Source organism: Strix aluco, chromosome 10 (assembly GCF_031877795.1).
Source record: "Strix aluco isolate bStrAlu1 chromosome 10, bStrAlu1.hap1, whole genome shotgun sequence".
Classification (NCBI taxonomy): Eukaryota; Metazoa; Chordata; class Aves; order Strigiformes; family Strigidae; genus Strix; species Strix aluco.
Window position 1 is genome coordinate 5303444 of NC_133940.1, and position 21973 is coordinate 5325416.

The 21973-nt window shown below is 48.9% G+C and overlaps 1 protein-coding gene across 3 annotated transcripts in view; it reads right to left on the reverse strand.

Annotated features, from left to right (window-relative positions):
- Window positions 1–21973, reverse strand: part of LOC141927829 (gamma-aminobutyric acid receptor subunit alpha-3) — a 78104-nt gene that overhangs the window by 38421 nt on the left and 17710 nt on the right. The gene's annotated exons all lie outside the window — the stretch shown is intronic.

The following is a 21973-nucleotide window of genomic DNA, read 5'->3' on the forward strand; positions in this document are numbered from 1 at the left end:
CAAGCCCTCAGCAACCCGGCATCGTGCTCTCTGCTGTGCCCTGAATAACGGCTGACTTTATCACTCTTAATTGGGCAAATTCATCTCTGGTGTAGCTCTGCTGCTTTCCACACTTACACCGAGGATGAATACATCCCACACAGCCAGACAATGAGTATTTACAAAACGTATGCGGCTACACAATACATAACATGGTACAGATCCACGTTTTCAATACAGAGGTAAGCCCTGCTGCTTTGAAACTCCTTTTAATCTGAAATCCCTTTGTGTCTCCCAGCCTGATAAACAGCCTAGCAATCTTCCACCAGTTTTAGGAAACCCTGGGTTTGTTACAGCTTCAGGCTTATCTGTATGTAAAAAGAATCAATATTCTGATTGCCTTTTACTGCCATCATGTTTGCTGTTCTCCTAAGTGCCTCGCTCCTGGCGAGCTGCTGCTTGCCTGCATCACATGCTCCCCTGCATCCCAGGCTGCATCGCCCTCATGGATGATGAGCTGCAGCAGCCTCACTGCCCCAGCAAAACCACACAAAACTGCCACGGTTCCTGCCGTGAGCACTCAAACCCAGGCCCAATCTTAATCACCTGCCTTTAGGTAAAGATAAACTGGAGTGCTTTCCAGAACACAGCCACCAGCACATATGCCAAACAGCACATACAGCTCTCATTCTTGATTCATTATGATTTTGGCGTGTTTCCGAATTGAAATCTCTGCTGCTGTCCCCTTTTGTAGGGAAATCAAGGCACAGTGAATCATGGTCCTATGCTCTGCCCACTGCGTTGTACTGAAAAAATGATGGATGAGATGCCTTGAGTTTAGCACTACGTTACTGTAAGTCCTCACCACTTTAGGGGTAGATCATGCCATTGTGCTCTTTTGGATGGCATTAACTGGCTCAGAGCTGCTTTGCCAATGAAAGAACCACTTTTTTTTTTTTTTTTTTTTTTTTTTTTGTGGCCACTGCAGGAGCTTTGCAAGTAGCCTGGATAGCCCATTGCTCAATTCAGTTATGGAAATCCTTCTGTCCCCTGACAGTTATTTTGCAGAGCTATGAAGCTTAGTTTTGTGCTTCAAAGTTTTGTATCCAAAAATAAGATAATGCATTCTGGCAGGGTTTTCTCCTTAATGGCTAAAATATACGTATACATGTCTTTAGTTATTATGGCTGGAAAGCTTCTGACGCAGCCCATGGCTGATATTATTGTGCTATATAAGTAACCCTTGATCTCGTCTTGATGCAATAAAAAGAAGGTTAAAGAGAAATATGTATGCAGTACACTCTCTGAAGCACCCAGAAGCCAAGAAGACATCATCCTGAACAAAATGAGTTACTTCTGTAAGACTTAAACACTCGGGGTATTCTCTCTGTCTCCCTCCAAACAAGTACCCAGCTGAGATAGATACACAGCGGAGAAGAACATTTAGTGAAGCAAGGCTCTTTCTGCTAACACATGTGGCGAGAGAAAGCTAATTATGTTTTAGAGAAAACACAAACTCTCTCCCCTCCCCTCCTCCCTTCTTGGCATTCAGTTTGTCCAAGATAATAATTTACAGCCATGATTATCAGATCAGGATCCATGCTGCCCGTGGCCGGAGAAGCCAGTCCTTGAGAGGTGCAGAATGAGTTGTCCCCTGCACCTGAGGGTGCAGAAGGACAGCAGTCCATGAAAGGACCCGTGCTTTACAGTGTGATCCAAGCACGACAGAAGGGATTCAGGAAGTGACGAGGAGGTGAAAAGGCAGAACTTTTGGGACACCTTTTGATATGATCCTGCTATCTTTACATGAGCCTTTATGGCCTTATCATGCTGTGACCTGGCTGTCACAGAACTCCAGAGGCACCTTCCCACACCTTCAATCTACTGGCAAATACAATCAAAAATAATGGTATTAATAAATACAATTGATTTATTAATATTAATAATTAAACAATATTAATAATTAATTCCAGCCTGGGTCTGAAGAGGATCCCCCATTTCCAGACTGCAGACGTACACCCTGGACCAGATCATGCGAAACTGCTGAACTCGGTGGGATCCCTTTGTGCCTGCAAGGCAGCACCCGGTGCAGGGACGAGCTGGGGGGGCTGGCTCAGTCGCTGGCTCACCAATGTTCCCCAGCACTTAGAAAAATGGGCTCCCTGCACCTTTCATGGCAAAAGCCAGACTGAACTTTCCCTGTCAATACGTGCTCCTAAGGGCAGGATTTGGCTGGGATCTGGAGGGATTTCTGAAATTAAATCATTGCTACACATGCAGGGATTTCAGCAGAGCTGAGAAATCCAGAGATAAGTAAAACACCAGCAGAACAGCGTGAGCTCCAGCCTCAGAGACTCGCTTCCTTCATGATCCTACAGCCCAAGAGCATCCGCACTGCTTGTGGCTCTGCCCAAGCTGATGAGCTCTGTGGTGAGATCTTCTCCTCCAGAGTAATTAGGAGCTACTCAGCCAGCCTCCCCCCTCCTTACCCTCACACTTACCCACCCTGAACCTGAACAAGAAGAAACTGCATCTACTTTTGCAGCAAGTGAAAGCTGAGATAGGAGCATCTGCCTCCGCTCAGAGACATGGCAGGGAAATCCTTATCTCCTTTTCAATCCAACACGCTCACACTGCAGCTTGGCTGTCTTGCCCAGTTCTCACCAGAGATTTAATAATTAAGGACTGTACTGTAGAGTGTTAGGCACTTTCCCTAGAGCTGTTGCAGAACATTAAATGGCATTTCTCCTTTCCTAACATCATCCTTCCCTATGACTCAAGGTTTTTTTACATGCACAAGTGAGTTGAGCCTTCAAGCCTGCTGGGGTGGCAGGCGGACGCCGCCAGTCCTGTTTTATAGTTGGGGAAATGAAAAAGGAGAGACTTGGTTCAGGTAGGAAGCTGAAGTGGAGCAAGGAGCAGAGCCCAGCTCCGGCTGCCCTGGGGAACTGCGCCCAGCGCAGGGCTCGGTCTTGCTCTTGGCGGGCTGCACAAGCACCCTCCAGCCACACTGCTGAGTCTCAATGTGCCCCAAGCTGCTGCTACCTGGGGACCAGGAAAGCAAAAAAAAAAGACCCTGAAGCAGTCACGAAACTAGAACAGCAAGAGATTTTCAGCTTCAGTGTTTGAACATGGGCAGAATTTAGAGACCCAAGTGGCATGTCATGTTCCCAAGACATTTGTTTGAGGCTGAATCCCTTGTCTGGGGGCTTTTCCCACTTATAAGCTCAGCTTATTCCCAAGCTTCAGCACAACTGTGCAGATGGTTATCTGGAGCAGGTGTGTGAGCAGGAGCAAGGTGCTGCAGGTCGATCAGAGCTGCCCCTTCTCCCACACGGTACAAAGACTGATCCCTGCCTGCCAGGCAATGCTGCCTTGCTCCTGCCTGCAGAAATCCCCCACAGCTGGGCAGATCTGCAATGCAAATGTAAAACAAAAGCTGTAACATCCCTTCCCACAGTGTTACCATGGTACTCCCTACACCTGCCTGCTCTTTAAAAGCTACCCCGCTCCTTCTCCAAGAATTTGCTACACCAGATCTCGCTGCTTGTGCAGGCAACAAACATCCCTATCAGCAATGTGTGGAGGGCCAGATCCTGCCACCCCAAGCCCCACATCACGGGGCTGGTTGCTTCCCTTGAGCACGCAGAAGGTGTAAAGCAGCAGCAGCTGCTGCTGAGGTGCCTCAGGGTTTCCATTTCACCCCTCCCTCCTCTGTCCCCCCACCTTCAAATCCGCATGGCCTATCTTCCTAGCCCTGGCTCAAGGCAGACATCTCCCCCTTCCCACAATCTCCCTTTTAAGTGCTCATGACTCCCTGGGCCTGTGAGGAGATAGCTATTATTTACAAAATGACGGAGTGCTATTTTTACTTGCTTCTTGGAAGCACTAGGAGCAGTAGCAGAGCTGGAATACAAATTACACTGCCTCGCTGCCTCTCCCCTCGGCGACTGTAGATTGTAGGGCTGCCTCTACAAGTGATTATGGGAGGCGGGGGGCACGGGGGGCTGAGGAGGCTCTTATTAAACATCCCGCTGCACTCATCAAGTGCTGTTTATTTAAGAATCTCAGCCGTAATATAATCGACTCGGCTGGTTGTGTTTCAGCTCTTGAGGTTTGCGGATGTGCTGAACACAGTCACGTTTCCCAGGCGGGGGTTCCCAGAGGCTATGCCGCAAGCTAGCAGAAATGATGTGCCTGCATCCAAGCGCTGGAGGCTCCCAAACGATGTACACGATTAAAACAGGGGCGAAGCCACTGCGGCTTTGTGCAGGGGATTCCTGGCTGCCGCGCTGACGTCACGGAGGCTGCACAGCCTTATCTCGGAGATAAGCTGGGTGAGCGAAGGGATGGGGACCTCCGTGAGGCTGTGCTCCAGCTCTGCCCCAGGGCTGTGTTGGGACCTAAAGGAGCTCAGAGATGACAAGCCTGTCTGTACTGGTGTTTCTGTGCGTGATGGCATGGCGGAGACTAGAAAGGAGGACAGTGCTGTTCAGGCTCTTCTGCACCCAGGAGTACAAACCCTCAAACTGCTCCAGGCCCACTCCTGGGGGTATATGTTTCTGCACTGGGCTCCCTATAAAGTGCTCTGGACTCCAGACAGCCCAATATCCCATCTCCAACCATGGTCATAACCCACAAAGTGCAGTAACAAGCTGATAAAGCCCCTTAACACCCTCCTAGACTGCAACCACATTTAGCCTCAGCTCACAGAATGACAGAATCATTCAGGTTGGAAAAGACCCTCGGGATCATCGAGTCCAACCATCAGCCCGACTCTACAAAGTTCTCCCCTACACCACATCCCCCAACAGCTCATCCAAACGACCATTAAACACACCCAGGGATGGGGACTCCACCCCCTCCCTGGGCAGCCTACTCCACTCTCTGACCACTCTTTCTGTGAAACATTTGTTCCTCATGTCCAGTCTGAACCTCCCCTGTTGCAGTTTCAAGCCGTTCCCTCTTGTTCTGTCACTAATCCCCTGTGAGAAGAGACCAGCACCAACCTCTCTACAATGTCCTTTCAGGGAGCTGTAGAGAGTGATGAGGTCTCCCCTCAGCCTTCTCCTCCTCACACTGAACAGTCCCAGCTCCTTCAATGGTTCCTCACAGGATTTATTCTCCAGGCCCTTCCCCAGCATCGTTGCCCTCCTCTGCACTCGCTCCAGCCCCTCGAGATCCCTCTCGTATTGAGGTGCCCAAAACTGGACACAACACTCCAGGTGTGGCCTCACCAGTGCAGAGCACAGGGGGACTGTCACCTCCCTACCTCTGCTGGTCACACTATTGCTGATACAAGCTCAAGAGTTTCTCAGCTTGAGGAGATCCCCTTATTCAGTGATCCTCTTCCAAGGACCTGTCCAGTGTCCCCTCAAATACACAAAATCCTTTGGGAAGGACTCCCATCAGCCTGCGGTGAGAACAGTGTCACATGAAGAGAGAGGGGATGCTGTGTAGCTCTTTCCCATGTCACGTAACCCAAAGTGAGCACACCGGACAGGATGGTGCTTTACATCTAACCCAGCATCGCCAGGAAGGGAAACACAAGAAGTTGGTTTGTACTACCAACTTCCACCTCATGCCTTCTCCCAAATCCTTGCCATGCTAATTAATAAGCAGAAGGTAATTTTTGCAGCTGCACACAGAAGCTTTTTGGGTGTTTCATTCTTTGTTTTCTCAGCCTCTCACTAGGGGGATTTAATTTTCCTTCCAATTTTAGCCTCTGGAACAAAAGAGGCTTCCGTGATCTTTGCTACAAGTCCCATGAGCCCGCTGGAGCTGAGCCGCACCACAACCCAGGCACACTGCAGCCCCCAGCCAGAAACTCCACCCTCAGGTCCCTCTCTGACAGCTTCACTCCCATCGCACCAGGGCTGCTGCCTTTGCCAGTTCCTGCCTTGGTTTTCCAGGTGGCCTTTCAACCTGTGGTGCCCTGTTTTGGGAAGCAGGAGCTGAGTCGTGTCTCCTTTCAGTAAGAAGAGAGGCACTGAAGAAGGAAGGGCACATCTCTGGATGGTGTGGCACGGGGTACCCTCTGACTTTGCCCTTGGGACTGCTGTGCCAGTACTGGGAGAGGGCAGGGAGGCACGAGCAGAGAGGGAGGTGCCTGAGGGGAGAGGGTAACCTTGCCTCTCCCCACAACCTCCCTCGCAAGAGCTGCAGAAATGGAGACGTGACATCTTCCACATCACCAACCACATACAAGAAACCCCTGACGTAGCCTTTACTGCTGCACTCCTGCCAGCAAGACTTTCCCACATGCTTTAGAGATGCTTTTCTTGCATTTTTTGCTAGGGAGCTCAGGAATAGCAGCACAGAAGGAAACATTTCGGTGAACATCACTGCAGTGCTGTTAATGCCTCCAAGGCTTGTCCAGCCCAGCCAGGGGATAAAGCTGACTCCAAGGACATAGACTGATGGAGCTCCTGCCACCCAAAGGCCACAAAGCAGCATGAGCTATTACTGATGTCAGGACCACAAATACCCCTACTGCACCTGGGATGTTTTCACATCCTGAGAGCAGAGGCTGTGCAGGAGTCAGGAGGGGAAGACTGGGGAACAGACAGCAAAAACCCAAGGTATTGACATTTCCTCCAGCATCTGCAAAAGGGAGAGCTGAGCTGGAGTGCAGAGAGATCTGGGCAGCTCCCAGTACTGCCCCTTCTCTCTCCTCAGTTGTTTTTGACTTGGGGATCTTAGACAACACATAGAGAGGTCACAGTTAACCTCTTCAAACTCCCAGTCCCAAAGTAAAAATACATATTTTCAGATGTTGTTTGACTGTTTTAGTGCCTCAGCATACTTGAAGACAAAATTCCTTGTTCAGAAGCAAAAGTCAAGTCTCATGTCACATTCACCCAGGTTTGACAACTTCAGCCTGGGCATCTTTCTCAAAAGTGGACGGCAGCATGCCCATGTTCTTCTCAGAAGAAGAATAAGCCTGAACATACATAGGGTATCTCAGTCCTGTCAACAGCCTTCGTTACATAGGAATAAATTGTAACCGCCTCCAGACATAGAATTATATAGAATGGAAATAGTTGAAGCCAGTAAGAAGCAAAGGCTTTCGGTAGCACACCACACAGCCTACAGAAGTCAATGCTGAACAGCAGTGATCATGGCCAAGAGTGTCACCAGGAGGGCTGCCAGCTGGCCCAGCCCTTTGCAGGCCAGACAGAGCTAACGGTGGTGTCAGGTTTAATTCCCTGAACTACCTAAAACATCAACACATCTCCAGGAAAACTCACTTCGGCAGAAGCATCAAGATACAACAGAGACCCCATTAGCTCCATTTTGTCTATGGGGGGAGGGTAATCCCACAGGTAGGTCAGCTTGCCCAGACCCGACCACCTCTGATGGCATTTGCTTCTCTCTAGTGAGTGTAGAGATGAGGATGACCAGGGTCCCATGGATGAAGGCTGACCTTAGCTCATGCTCCCCCATGGGACAACATGCTTAAAGATGACAGGATGCTCATCCACTGCAAAGTGGGGTCAGCGAAAGACTGAGCACTGGGAAATTTGTACCCACAGAATAAACCACTCAGTGAGGAAAGAAACAGTATAAATGTCTAAAATAAATGTCTTATCTCAGCAAAAGCAGGGGTGGATTGCCAATGAGACCTTTGGATCAGATCCGTATCTAGCTCTGCCTATGTGTCATGAACTATTTGTCTAATGCAGTTTTGCTTGGCTATTTGCTTGCTTCCAGAAGTGGTCCCCCTGTCTCACTCATGAAGCTGAAATAACTCTGTGTAACAGATCTGGCCCCCTCAGTTACACTCCCAGTGATCAAAATGGCATCACATTTACACAGGACACAAGGCTATCTGCTGCTCTCCACGAAAGCAGCCCATCCTGGGGTGCAGAGGCATCTTTTCGCAGGGGTTGGGTTATCACTCTCCACTGCTGCTCGAACCCCCTGGGACTGCCAGTGTTTGCTGCACAGCCGGATCCCAAGTCGCTGCTCTGTGAGCCAGGGTGATTAATCACCACCTTCTCTCTGCCGTGATGGCACATCAGTGTCTACAACTGCATGTCCTCCAGCCAGACTAGAGAAAAGTCATCAAATCTGTAAACACAGATACGCATGTAGTGTCACTTCCAGCTGTGCTCTCTCTCTCCTTTCTCCCCCCAATTTGGATATTTCAGCACAGGGGGAGCAAGAAGTTCAAAAGAATTTCAGGGGCTTTCTCAAGACACAGCCAACAGTGAAACCACTCACATGATGAGAGACATCAGCATGGTCTACGATTACACATGCTTAATTTTTCAGCCCAGATGAAGTGAGATGATGCCTGTCAAATGCCTTCAAAGAGACAGCCTGCTGCCCTGGCTCTCTTTCTTAGCAGGGCCAGAGGAGAGCTGATGCAATGAAGAGATTTGTTCTCTGTCTTAAATGCCACATACCCAGCTTTCAAACACGGCTGTATCCAGTGTCCTCTGCAGGAGCTAGATGCAGGACCACGAAGTGACCCAGTTACCACTTGAGCATGGCTTGTCTAGGATTTATGGCACACTGTAAAGTCTAGATGGATGTCTGATTCCGAGGCAATCCCTGGGGCACAAGCCACCTGGGGCACACACTTCGCGGGTTATGTAGGGAAGATCAGCTCAGTTCTTGAAAGAGAAATCCCTAAGCAGTCTCCAAATGCACTCTACATGTGCTTGTGGCTCTGACCCAGGTCTGAGCTCTCTCTGCACCTACATAACATGTTGGCTACAGAGTTTGGATCAAGGCGTAACTACTGTTGAAAGCAGAGGAGTCAGGCACAACTTGTTCCTCCTTGATTCCAAGTGAGCAGGGAGCCAGTGTCCCAGCACGGTGCTGAGAGGCACACAGGGCATCTGCTAGTCCCTTTCGGGCAAGAAACTGCACTCCCTCCCTAGCACTTCCACGTGAATAACAGCACAGGGTAGCCCAGTTTTCTGGCCTGAACTCCCTGCACGGAGCATGCTACACTGCCCCGTGGTCTCAACACGCAGTGGATAAGGGGGCTCTAGGCACACCTGGTGCAGTGGGTAAGTCCATGCGTTGCAGTAGAAGGTGCTATAGGGATTTCACACATTCCCGTGATGGAGAAAGCTGTTTTCTCACATTTACCAAGAGTGGGGGATGCAGGTTAGAGCTCTATCCAGCAGAACAGCCTAGGAGAGATGCTGCTACCAGTAGCGGAGCTGACAAACGCTGCTTTCCCACAGATCAGCTTTTCCTGCCTGTTTTTCTGATGCCTAACACCAGTTGATCCCATCCAGTTACCTCTCTACTTCAGGGCGTTTTTACACTCAGCTGCATAATTCCACAAATCTTGCAGGGGCTTCAAATCTCTGAATCTATCTATCTGTCTATCTCTCTGTCAGGTTTTGTTCAGATCAGCCAACAGGCTCAAAAGCTTTTAGAAGAGAAAAGAAAGATGTGGTAGGCCTCACTGCATTAGGAGCCCAGGCAAAAGCTACTGCAAGACTCAACAGAACGATGCATTTGGCTCATGGAGTTTAATTTAACTTTCACTCATTGCCCCATGCAGGCATGCACACGCACGTATTCTTATTACTTCATTAAGTGGCATAAAATCACATCCAGAGGTTAGAATCAGGATGGGTTGCAAGTTATTGATAAATATAAAGTCCAGGTGGAATAGAAGAGAGAGTCAGATAGAGGAGAGAGTTAGAAGCAGCAACTGCTAGAGGACATGCAGTCATGGAGGCTTTACACACACCCCTCATTCTCACACATGCAGACTACAAACACAGACTACAAATTAGTTGTGCTATTTTTGCTACAGACAGAAAAGACAGAATGAACAAAGCTACTGTAGTTACTATTTTAAGGACTTAGGACACCCTCAGATGCTGTGAAGACAGAGGAGGAATATGTATGTATGAGCAGGCTTTTAAAGGTTCTACAGTGCTTTGAGACCCTGTGGTAATGGAAGAGAGATGCTACATAAACATGTTTGTTATATATTATAAATACAATGAGAAAATGTGTGAATATAAATTAGCATGCATAATTTAACATATTCAGTATTAAAGTCTGTCCTTGATGGCTACGCCAGAGGAGCTCAGGGAAGGGAATCCCTGCCGCTCCCAGTGGATAGGGGAAGAGCATTCAGACAACACTATTGCCAGCTAGCACACACGGCTGTGACCCTGACGAAACCAAAGCCAGGAGAATTTTGCTGACCCAGTACCGCAGGGTGAATGCAGGGCTGTACGCACTGGAGGGAACAATGAGATGTGGGCAAAAATGCCAAACTGGTACTTCAGCATTCAGCAAACCTCTCCACGTTATCTGCAAAACACCCGTGTTTCGTTTTGGGCCTGCCTTCCTGACCTCATCGTCAGTTAATTTCCCTCTTTAGGGGTCAATGACAATGTTCTTGTTGACCACATCAAGGGATCTTGGTGAACAGCAGCCTCAGGGAAAGACTGCAGCAGGTCCCATTCCCCAGTACCGTGGCTGAAGTTGCACATACACAGGAGAGATAAGGCTCTGGAAAAAAGCAGTCACCGGGCTGCTGCCTTTGCTGTATCCCTTCACACGTGTGTAACTTAGCTGAGAGACTCAGTCATTAGACCAGGCTTATCCAGAACCTCTGTGGACATGGTGCCCCTCTGACGCTTCTCCATCAGGGAGCTCGCAGACCGGGCACAGAAGGTTACTGCTTACCACCTTTCCTAAAGACACTGAACCTCTTGTTAACTCCTTCTCAGCAAGTCTTTAACAGAAATCATCACCTCCCAACAGACAACTCACAGGCTTGAAGAGGAGCTGCAAAAACTTCAGATCGGTGCCAGTAAAATTCTTAGCATTTGTAAATCAATTGCTGAGCTCTGTAATTCATCAGAGCTCAAGGCAGACCCCCAGGAAAAAGATAAGCACAAGGGTGCAATACAAAACTGGTATTGCTAACCTGATACTCATTGACACATAGAAAATAACTGGAAAGACTGGCAAGCCAGAAAGGAAGCAGGGAGGTGCAAGAAAAATGAAATGAGACCCACGCTGCATTGCATTAATTTTATGTCATTGCAGAGGGGGAAAGAATAAGCAAGATGTCTCAAATGAAGTGCGTGAGGTTTGCAGGTTGAGCTCTGAGCTCCGACCCCACCACTGGTACTAATCTGCACCGTGGCACTGAGCTGTGCCCAAGTTTCCCCATCTGCCTTTTAGCCTCAGCGCTGCCTCCCCATGTCTCCGGCTATATCTTGTTCCAGGTTGCTCTGCAGGCTGAGGATTGCCAGACCACATGATGGACTGTGGTGTGCAAAAAAGAAAAATAAAAAAAAAATAAAAAAAATGAAAGTGGCTCCTGGGGCTAGCTGAGAGGAAGAGTCCATTTAATTCTCAAGCCTGTCCCCTGAGGCCAACGCCAGGTACTGAGACAAGATACAAGAAAACCATAGCAGGGAGCAACACAGTAATTTGCACTCTGGTTCCCTTATCCGTTAGCTCCTGGCTGGCATTTCCTTCAGCAGGAGAACTTAATCAGCTCCTGCGACAGTGTGCCTCTGGTGACACTTCTGGCATCCTTCACCACCACAGCCAGGGCCACGCAGACAAACGCCTTCCCTTCCTCACGCTCCCCAGCGGCGGCTTTGCCTGTGTGACCGCTGAGCTGCCTGACGAGCCAAGGTCTCCACCGAGCTGTCTCCTGTCCCGCACGGGTCACTGGGCTGCATGGCCACCGCTCATTTAGTTTATGGCAATGCCAATACATCATAGAAATAAACTTATTTAATTCACATTGCCTTGCACTGGTCGATTTAGCATTTCCTCTGACGCTGGGGTCCTGTTGGACAGCACGGCAAGCTCTCCTCACCACCCGGGCTCACCCAGCTCCCTGCGTCACCGCCGCGCCAAGAAATGCATCAGACAGCAGGGGCTGCGAGTCCACCTCTGCCACGCGGGAAGAACTCCTCCTGTGCTCGCTGTCCCAGGCTGGTGAGGATAAACAGGGCCTCCGAAGCGCAAGATAAATCCCTGGACGTGCACCGTGTCCCTCCATCACACCCCTCTTGCCTGGCTTCCCTGTGTCTCCCAGGGAAGCCCCTGGCCAGCAAACCCTGGGAGCAGTGGGGGGATCCACACGGGGTGAGATGGGCTTATTTGTGCACTCGGGCTGTTGTTTTATCCCCAGGTGAGCAAACCCCTTTTAGAGGAAATTTCATTATGGCTCTAAACCTTCCCCTCCCCAGCACTGTTCAGACACCAGCATTGTCTGTCCCGCGGACAGGAAGGCTTTTTATCACAGTTACTCACAAAAATTCAGCAACAAATTCCGAATTTTCAGCTCTGCCCACTACATGAATTATGATATGCTGCACAATACTCCGATACTCCCATCAGAGACAAGCAGAGGGCAGATGCCTCCAGATGTAATTTTTAATTTCCTTTGCTGGGGAGAATGTTTTCTTGTTTTAGTGACGTGTGTTCAAAGCGTTCCAGTTCCCATGGCAACTCTCTGCTTCCACTGGAGATGTCATTTTTCATGCCATCCCTTCAGAATTAGACATCTCCTAGCAGAAGTTTTGAAGAAATGTCTCTCTTAAATATATATTTATTAGAGACAGCGCCTGTGAGTGTGCTTTATTGACACGTTTTTTCAGGCGACTCACAGCCTACAGAGGAGAAAGCTGTCTCCAGAAATATGCTGGATGCCAATCTGCCTTTTCTCAGCTTCTCTTTTCAACCAGAACTCTCCTCTCTTTTTCTGCCACATACATATTAGCCAGCACCTCCTCCCTTTTTCAAATTCCTTTCTGTTCCCATCACTCTCCCCCAAGCCCAGTCTCGGCCCAGCTCCCCGGTAATGAGAGTGCAGCAGGGGAGTGCCCAACCAACTCAGCACACGCTGAAAGTATCTATCTGCACCCACTTGCTCCCTGCTGGCACAGGCGCTGCCCAGGGACCCCCTCTTCTCCTGCAGGCAGAGAGCTGTCACGGGCCTTATTATACATTTGCATGCAGAGAAAAACCTGAAGTACTGCAAACCAGAGACCACTACAAGAGCCTCTGAGCCTCGGAGGGCAGCATCAGGAGCATCTGCACCATCTCTGCCCCAGCTGCTCTCCCTGTGCCATCTGGCCGTAGCCCTCTGGGCACCACAGAATCACAGAATCATTCAGGTTGGAAAAGACCCTCGGGATCATCAAGTCCAACCATCAGCCCGACTCTACAAAGTTCTCCCCTACACCACATCCCCCAACAGCTCATCCAAATGACCCTTAAACACATCCAGGGATGGGGACTCCACCCCCTCCCTGGGCAGCCTATTCCACTCTCTGACCACTCTTTCTGTCAAAAATTTGTTCCTCATGTCCAGTCTGAACCTCCCCTGTTGCAGTTTCAAGCCGTTCCCTCTTGTTCTGTCACTAATCCCCTGTGAGAAGAGACCAGCACCAACCTCTCTACAACGTCCTTTCAGGGAGCTGTAGAGAGTGATGAGGTCTCCCCTCAGCCTTCTCCTCCTCAAACTAAACAGTCCCAGCTCCTTCAATCGCTCCTCATAGGATTTGTTCTCCAGGCCCTTCATCAGCTTCGTTGCCCTCCTCTGCACTCGCTCCAGCACCTCGATATCACCTCGACCACGTGCCCTCTGGGAAGGGGTGGGCACGTCCAAGCACCGATCCTGCTCCCCTGTGCTTGGGGCTCCCGCACTGGCTGGGACAAGGACTCGTGCTTTGTGTCTTGGCTATCTGGTGCCACTCGGGCACCCCCACGGCAGCGGTTCACAGAGTTGTGGTACTGCTCTGGGCTCCATGGAGCCGAGGGGTGCTGAGGCAGAGCCACCTCCTCGCCTAACGCGCTGCCTCCCCTGCCGCGCCGAGGCATGCTGCCTGCCTGCGCTCCCACACAGCCCTCGCCTAACCATCGCACCCAGAAAACCTATGCCTCTGGCTCAGAAACCCCCTGCAGAGAAAGTGAAATGCAACATCCCACCCACAGCGGCTTCCAAAGATTTTTCACGAGACCCCTGGGGAGATTTTCTATTTCAGGCTGTCCAGGGGCAGGGAGGGCCCCTCACCCCGCAGGGATTTCCAGGCTCCCCGGCTCAGCGGGGCCCCGGGTACCACAGCGCCCACAACCCCCACTTGCATCACGCTCAGCATCTCCCACCCGAGCTCCCGACGGCTCATCGGAAAGACGTGCCACCAGCCCTGGGGGGTGTCCCGTCGGGAAACTGCGCTAGAGCTCTCTAATAGAGCTGTAACATTACAGCTTCAAATTGCCTTCCTTCAGGAGACAAATCCAAGCAGGTAAATTGGTAGGAGCTGAGCAGATCTGGACGCCGATGGAGCTAATCCCAGGCATGTTTAAATGCAAAGGCCCAGGGAGCTTCACTCAAACCCAACATGATCACTGAAGCTCACCGCTGTGCTTAATTCTCAGGTGCAGCCTGCTCGGAGGGGTGTGAAAAGCAGAGGAAAAGGCAGAGCACTGGAAACAAAAGCCACACACCAGCTTCAAGGTCAGGACATCAGCCCACAGCAAAACCACGCAGCAGCCAAACAGCAGCCAAACAGCAGCTCCTGTTCACCCCATCGCAAAAACCACATAGATAAACATTGCTGTTGTCCCTCCGAGAATTTCAGAAACATTTTCTTAGCCCAGCCTCCAGCAGGGACACACACGGGCTTAGGGGACACTTCTTGCTGACTCCAGACTTCACATTAATTGTACCGTCCCACCAGCCATTAATCAAACGTCTTCCACTGGCATCTTTATTGAAAATCAATTTAATAAAGTAGGTGGGAGTCCACATGCTTCTATAACATCAGATAAATATTCATGGAAGCTTGTGCTGCTTTAGCTAAATGAGTTTTTTAAATTTAACTGGTGCAATTTCCTTGTTCCTTAATATATAGCTTGGCTTGCCCTTGTTCGGGAATGGAGACGAGGTGGGACTCTGCCCTGTTCCGGCTCACTCTCAGGCACACCAAGGAACAATCCTTTGCCAACACCTTTTGGCAAGCATCTTGTCATCTGTAATTGGAAATACCGGTCTGCTGGGGTCAGCGTCACCCAGTGCGAATCCCCAGAGCCAAGGCTGAATTCAGAAGGGCCATTTGGAGTTGAAAACTCATTTCCAACCACTAAGAGCACGGCCACCATTCCTACCTCCGCGGGTGTGCCATCTGATTTCCGCTTTTTCCTCCCTGTTTAAGCAGCTATTGTGTTCCAACAGCAAAAGCTAATGAAAGCCATCAGAAAACACATTCCCCCGATGCTTATTGAAGGGGGTTAAAAGGCTTCCAGCTACCAAAATATACAATGCACCAGTGAAAGAACCAAAACACACCCACACAAAGCTTCAAAATGTGTGGAGCGCATGAGTCCTAGGAGAAGGGATAAGCACCAAGCCCACCCTCACTGGGACAACGTCCATCCGCAGCCCTGGCTGTGAGCCTCTGCCCTCCGGAGGGCAGGTTAATCCCTTGCTCCCTGAGAAGGCTCCTCACTGCAGTCCTCCTTCTCAAAGGCAGTTATTAGAGTCCAGACGGAAGAAAGAAAAAAATCTGACACACTGATCAAATTTAGTAGAAAGGCAGGATTCAGACAGCCCTTATCAGTGTGAGATTTTACAGCGTCTAACAGCTTATTTGTTAACTGGAGCAGTGAGGAGCTGCAGCTTCCAAAAAGCAGCAATGCAGGGCAATTCAACCACTGCCAGGACTCCTGTCACGTTATCCTAGTGATACCCTTCTCCTGAAAGGCAGTGCTTTAGAAATCAAGCGCATCATCATTTTGCCTTTGCTATTAACGCAAACTGACTTGTTTTCATCATTACAGCCTCGACCTAATTCCCCGTGCACACGCTGCCTACAGCAGCTCAGATCTCTGGACTGGATCTGCTTTCCCTGTGCTTTAATGACATGAAGATTGTGACTAGCCCCGCAGACACGCACAGATAGCCCGAGCCCAGGAGTAGGGTGCCAACAGTCCTCCCTGCCCCACGCGCTTCCGCAGAGGAGCTGCTGAGGATTGCGTTTCCTATGCCCCAGCTCCAGGGTGGAGGTGGTATGAAGACAAACGGAGTCCACAAAGTGCCACCATAATCATTTTCCCCTCGTCCCCAGCAGCCAGCTCTGCAGCTGTGGTGGGCAATGCCCACTTTCGGATGCCGTGAGACAGTCTAGACGCTCAGTTCCTCCCAAAACACAGCATCGGCTGTGGGGACAGTTGTACTGCAAGCCTCTGAGCCTCCTGATTTCTCCAATTTTGCCCCTGTTAAGATAGCAGTACTGCTTCTGAGACATCACCCTTGCTGGAGACAAACTGCCTGTCAGCAAACAGCTTTAAATACAGGGTATCATATTTGACAGATAATGGCATGCTTTTAGTTTTTTCTCTCTTCGATGCAGGTCACACAACTAATATCATCTCCAAATGCTGAAATCCTAGATGTGAAAAGGTAAAGCTTAATTGCCTTGAACAGCAACTCTTGTATTGACTCCAACATAAGGCCCATAAATATTAATACAACTATATTTAGCCCCTTTCAATTATACATACAAAATTAAACATCTTTCTGGGAACAAATCAGTCTGGATAGGGTTTGGGATTTTTTTGCTCTTCCTTTTTTAATGCATTCTGCATCAAAATAAAAATAATTCTAATAGAGCTAAGGCCTTAAACAAAGAACAGTGGATGGAGGTAGAGGTGAAAGATACTTTCCCCTGGCTCAACCAACTTGCTAACTCCTAACCTCCTCCCTGCCCCACCTGGTTCCCCTCTTATTTCTTAGATTCAGTCCCTCTTCTGGCTGTCAGCAAACTGGGACCCACTGAAGGTGTGTGCACAGAGTGGGGCACACGGGGGAACCAGCCCAGCCTGGGACCTCGGGGTCCCAACATCACTGCTGGGAGGGGGATGCTCGAGGAGGGACTCCTGCCCCGCTGGCGAGGAGAGGTCCCATCTGCAGCACTGCCATGCCCACACAGTGCCTTCTGCAGTTAAAGACCTTCTCTTTTGTATAAAAATCACATCCACTTCCCTGATTTGCAAATTAATTATACGTTGCTTTCCTTGCCAAAGTGGACTTAATGGTATTAATGTTACATGACAAAGAGAAGCTATCAGAAAGCGTCTCTCATAATGACGGCTAGATTGATCAGGAAAGAAGAAAGGAGATTTCATGCTTTTGTTCTTTAACCCTTCCTTATGCAAGCAGACAGGGTCTCTTCCCAGAAAAAGCCTTTTTCAAATGCCAGGTGAGATCAGTTGCATCTCTCCAAAGGGAAGAGCTCTAATCTTTTAAGCACAAAAGCCTGAAATTCAATTCCTACAAGCGCATAGACCCTCTACAGAAAACACAACTTGTGGAAAGGAGAGTTTGCACCTTTATTTTTTCAAGACAGTGGCCTTAACTGGCTAAAGTGACATTCACATCTCTCCAGATGAGTCTTCAGATGAGTAAGTAGGAATGCAAGACTGCAAAAATTTGATCTGGCCTGTATGGATACAAGCAACTTCCTCAAAAAGAATTCAGATGGGTGCAGCAAGCCTTGTACAGAGCCTCTGCCACGTTCCCCTTTGCAAACTTCTGTGTTGGGCTTTTTACTTTATGGTCATCAGATCCTTTCCTTGTTTCAAAATTGATCCTTTCAAAAAAGAGGCATCTGAAATGACTTCTGCAAGGTTGAAATGGTGTCTTGAATTTTCAGACACAATTTATTTCGCTCCAGTCATGAATCACTCCATCCACTGATTCAGTCTGAACTTTGTCATCAATAGGATTTTCCAGCAGGTTTGGAGGGAAAAAAAAAAATAAATCATATGCTTTTTACATGCCTGTTGTTCTCATAACTTTGGTTTGAATTATGTTTTTCCAGAAGATAAAGGGAACGGGGTGTCCTTTTCTCACAATGCAAATTGCAGATTAAAAACTAACTCTAGGCTGTACTCTATGCTTACAATTGCCACTATTCACAAAGATTATTTTTTTTTTAATAAATATTAGCTGTATGTCCTTCAGTGGCAGATTTTTAAAGTAAGCTACGAGTTGGTACACACAGACAAAGAAATCACCACATGAAATTCTTGCCCTACCAGACTCAGTGAGAGCTTTGCCATTTACTGCAACAGGGTGAGAATTTCACTCTGACTTTTAACAGTACCTGGTTAAGGGACCCTGCACAGTTCAGCCTTGTAGTCTTGCAGCAACTCACTCCCCAAAGCCCCATGCATTTTTCAGAGCCTCACAAACACTCCAGTATTTTTATTTAACCAAACAATAACCTTTAAATAAATGAAACAGCGTTTAACAATCTAACAGGTCTGAATCAGCAGCATTAATCCCCCCACTGCAGGGGGCCCAGGTAGATGTAATTTGATTGCTTCTTTCAGATGGAACTGGGCTGAAATTCACCACCAACATGATCAATGACTTTGCCTCATCAGACATAATCAGCGCTTGATAGGTACCTGAACTGCTGCAAACTTTTTACCCTCTAGCTCAATGAATAAAAGAACTGCTGTTTCCTCAGTATTTGACCAGTTGTTTCACCACCAGCTTCCCAGAATAACCCAATTAAAGTTGTTTTTAAACTCTACAATACCTAATAAAAAAAAAATCTTATTTCACAATCCATATCAAAGACACATTATAAATCCTTTACATGGGTCTAAACGAATGGAAATTCTAATAAATGAGTAGCTGCCATAGTCCAACAGATCAATAAAGACATTCTTGCAAGCAGTTTATAGCCATCTATAACATCATCTACTAATGTTCTTAAAACCATCTAACACATGTTCAACATGCTTAAACATCAGCTCCCCTCTTCCAAAGTCATTCTAAACAAATGGCATCATCCCCTCTCCAACATGCACCCGCGAGCTTCCCCTCGGGCAGGGATCAGCTGACATTCACACCAGTTCACTGCAGGTGTCTCATCTAGCATTGCAGCTCGGAGATGTTATTCCAGTACAAATTACTGGGGTAAAAATTCCTCCAAATGGATTCACTTTCCTAGAAAAATTTCTCACCCTTTGGGAAAAATCTGACTTCTTGCCTACGTGCACGTATATATGGAGGGCTTAGCAGCCTGGGGCAGGCTCCGCGCTGGAACCACACACAGCAAATGAAGGCACCGTCGAAAAAAAGGCATCCAAAGAAGCATGAAACACCTCCAGCAGCCAGAGGCTTGACTGCAGCCTCTCTGGAGAGCCCAGGAGCAGGCCAAGGACAGCCTGGTCGCTGGCGATCAGCTCTGCCCCATGGAGCGGGTGGCTGGGCAGGGACCCGCCACGGTGGGTCCCTCCCTCCCGCGGCGCTTCAGGGGCACAGGCAGCTGTGAGATGCTCCCAAATACCTGGTGCTGACCTGAAGCCCAGGTGCCTGTTCATACCAAAAGCTATAAATCTCTTTTCACAATGGGTTCCTGACCCCCGCGGAGTGTTTGTGATATCCCTGAAGCTCTGATTCAGGCTTGTTGCCCTAAGCAAATTCATAACTTATTTAAGAGAAGGCTTTCACCCTTAGGCATAGCTGTCAAGCCCATATTCCTCACTTGCCTTCTGATGTGTGCATGCCTTTCCACACAGAGCTCCCTCTCCCTGTACGCCGTGGGTTTAAACAGCAGCACAACTGGGATTTCTGCATGAGAGAGGAGAGCATCAGGGCTGTGCAAATCCATGGCAAAGCTGCCTTTGGAGAGCTGCACCCAAGGGGAAGACAACCTTTTTTTAATTTGTTCATAGATCTTCACTTCAGAAGTTTGACAAGACAGAGCAGGGTCCCCATTGTCCAGAAAGGCAAATAGTAGAAAACACTGTTCAGGCAATGTCTCAGTTTCAAATTAAAACTCATCAAGGAATCTCAGACAAAGACAAAAATCTGAGATAAGACATGGATTTTTTCTAAGGATCAAATTCCTCCCTGGTGTAATCAATACAAGGCATGAAGTCAGATCAGAGAGAAGAGATGAGAAGTTGGGAGAGGTGGAACATTAAGTCAGAAAAAACAGATTAAACACAGTCCTGAAACCCTGGAAATCATAACAAACCACAAAGGACCACTGGGTTTGTCATCTAATGTTTCTCTTGCACAAACAGGAGATCTAGATAATGTTTATGACAAACTGCAGGCAGCTTCATGACGCACAGGTGAAAAACCTGCAGAAGAGCTCAGTGCCAGTGACCAGCTCTGCTGCAATGGGGAGTGGGACTCTGCAACCACTGCTCAGGTGTCCCCACAGCAACAGGCAGTGCTGATGCTTCTGCCAAGGGACCAAGAACAGACTGACCTCCACCCCTCTGCCCACCACTGAGCACCCAAAAGCTGGGCTTCTGCACGCTGTGACTACATGCACCCACAGCTCGGGAGGGTCCCTTCCCCAGGGCTTTGCAACCTATCTGCAGAAGAAAAGGACAATTTCAACATCTCATCCAGATTTGGGGAAATAAAAGTTCTCTAAACTTCAATCTGGACAATTTAACAATTTCTACTACTATTCTAGGTTACTCTCACTGCAGATTTCTTCTTGGATCTTGCCAGGCAGACAAGCCCTCACTGTTTCAGCCTGAGGAGCACCGTACTTTCGAGAGAAGGGAGTTCTATAATTTAATTATTCTGATTATTTCAGCCCCCCTGCCTTAATGCTCACATAATAACAGACAAGCACTTACCTGCAGGTCAGGACAAAATGACAGATGCTCCGAGCTGTAACACACCAAGCATCTCATAGGAATGTCTCAACCTAAAGGGAGCTGCTCTGAACCTAAGACCAAAACCTCTTGACCATCAGCCCTTGAATCAGTGAAATACAGGCGGCAAGACAGGGATACAGATGTTTCTCGCTTGCTCAGAAGCCATCCTGCCAAATTACACCATCATTACATAAGCAGGAAGAAACACTGCACCGCAGAAAGAAGAGACAAGAAAAACTCCAACTGAGGTGCGCCTCACTCACAAAAGAGTACATCAGCAGCAGTGGCTACAGATCAAAACCATTAGTAGGTAAGGCCAGATAAAAGACACCGTAGACCCATGTCAGGTATCCCTGATTTGAGTCCTATTGTGAGCAGCAGAGCCTGACCACGCCAAAACCTGCTCGAGCCCAAGGGCATCTGTGCCGGGACGTGGGCAGGGAGGTGCTGACACCAAGCCACAAAGAGCAATCCACTGGAGATAAGGAAGAGGGGGCAGCCACGCGCCTGGGTTGCTTTTACTCTCCAGATATACCCAGTTGTGAAGGTACAAACTGGGGCTCCCCCTCTGCCTGGATGGGACCCACTCGCTGCCAGCCCTGAGGACGCAGAATGGGTGCCATGCCCTGTCCTCAAGGAAAAAGAAATCAAAGGGGCCAAGTGCATGTTCTGCCTAGGGAATTGCATTGCTTTAATCCTGTGTTTGCCGGTCCCAGTAAACCCCATGCTCTGAAAACTTCAGCAGGCTCCTAACCCTCCCCTGTCCAGAAGCAGACGGGGCAGAGACAGACGGTCAGGACGCTCGCCAGCCGCTGCTCCCTCAGCGGGGCCGACTCAGCCGTTTAGGGGCTCCAGAGACATGTGGTAGAAGCTTCAAGGAAATACCGTGAGTTACCTTGTAAGCAATGCTGCACCCAGGAGGGATAACACCGATTGATCCTAGCCTAGCTGCTTAACACAGTACAAATTACTTTTTAATTGCAATTGGAGAAACAGGCTTCTCTAGAAAGCTTATAGCCCATCTTTTAGAAAACTGAACAGTCTGCTCCCTCCTTCTCTTCCCTGGGGCAAAATCTTTTCCTCCTTTGCATCCCCTGGAAAAGGCCAACTGTTTTCTGGAGAGCAGGCTTCCCCTGACCACCCAATACAGAGTCCACCACTGCTTCAGGTGCCCTCCGTACACCAAACAGCACCTCACCCCAGCCCCCGTGAAGCAGACAGTCTCTGGCTGACCTGGAAGAAATCCCTACCCAGTTTTGCAAACAGCTACAGAAAGGCCCCACGTGCCTCCTCCCTGAGCAGTAAGGTGCCCCGCAATAGCTTTGTATTGCCAAAG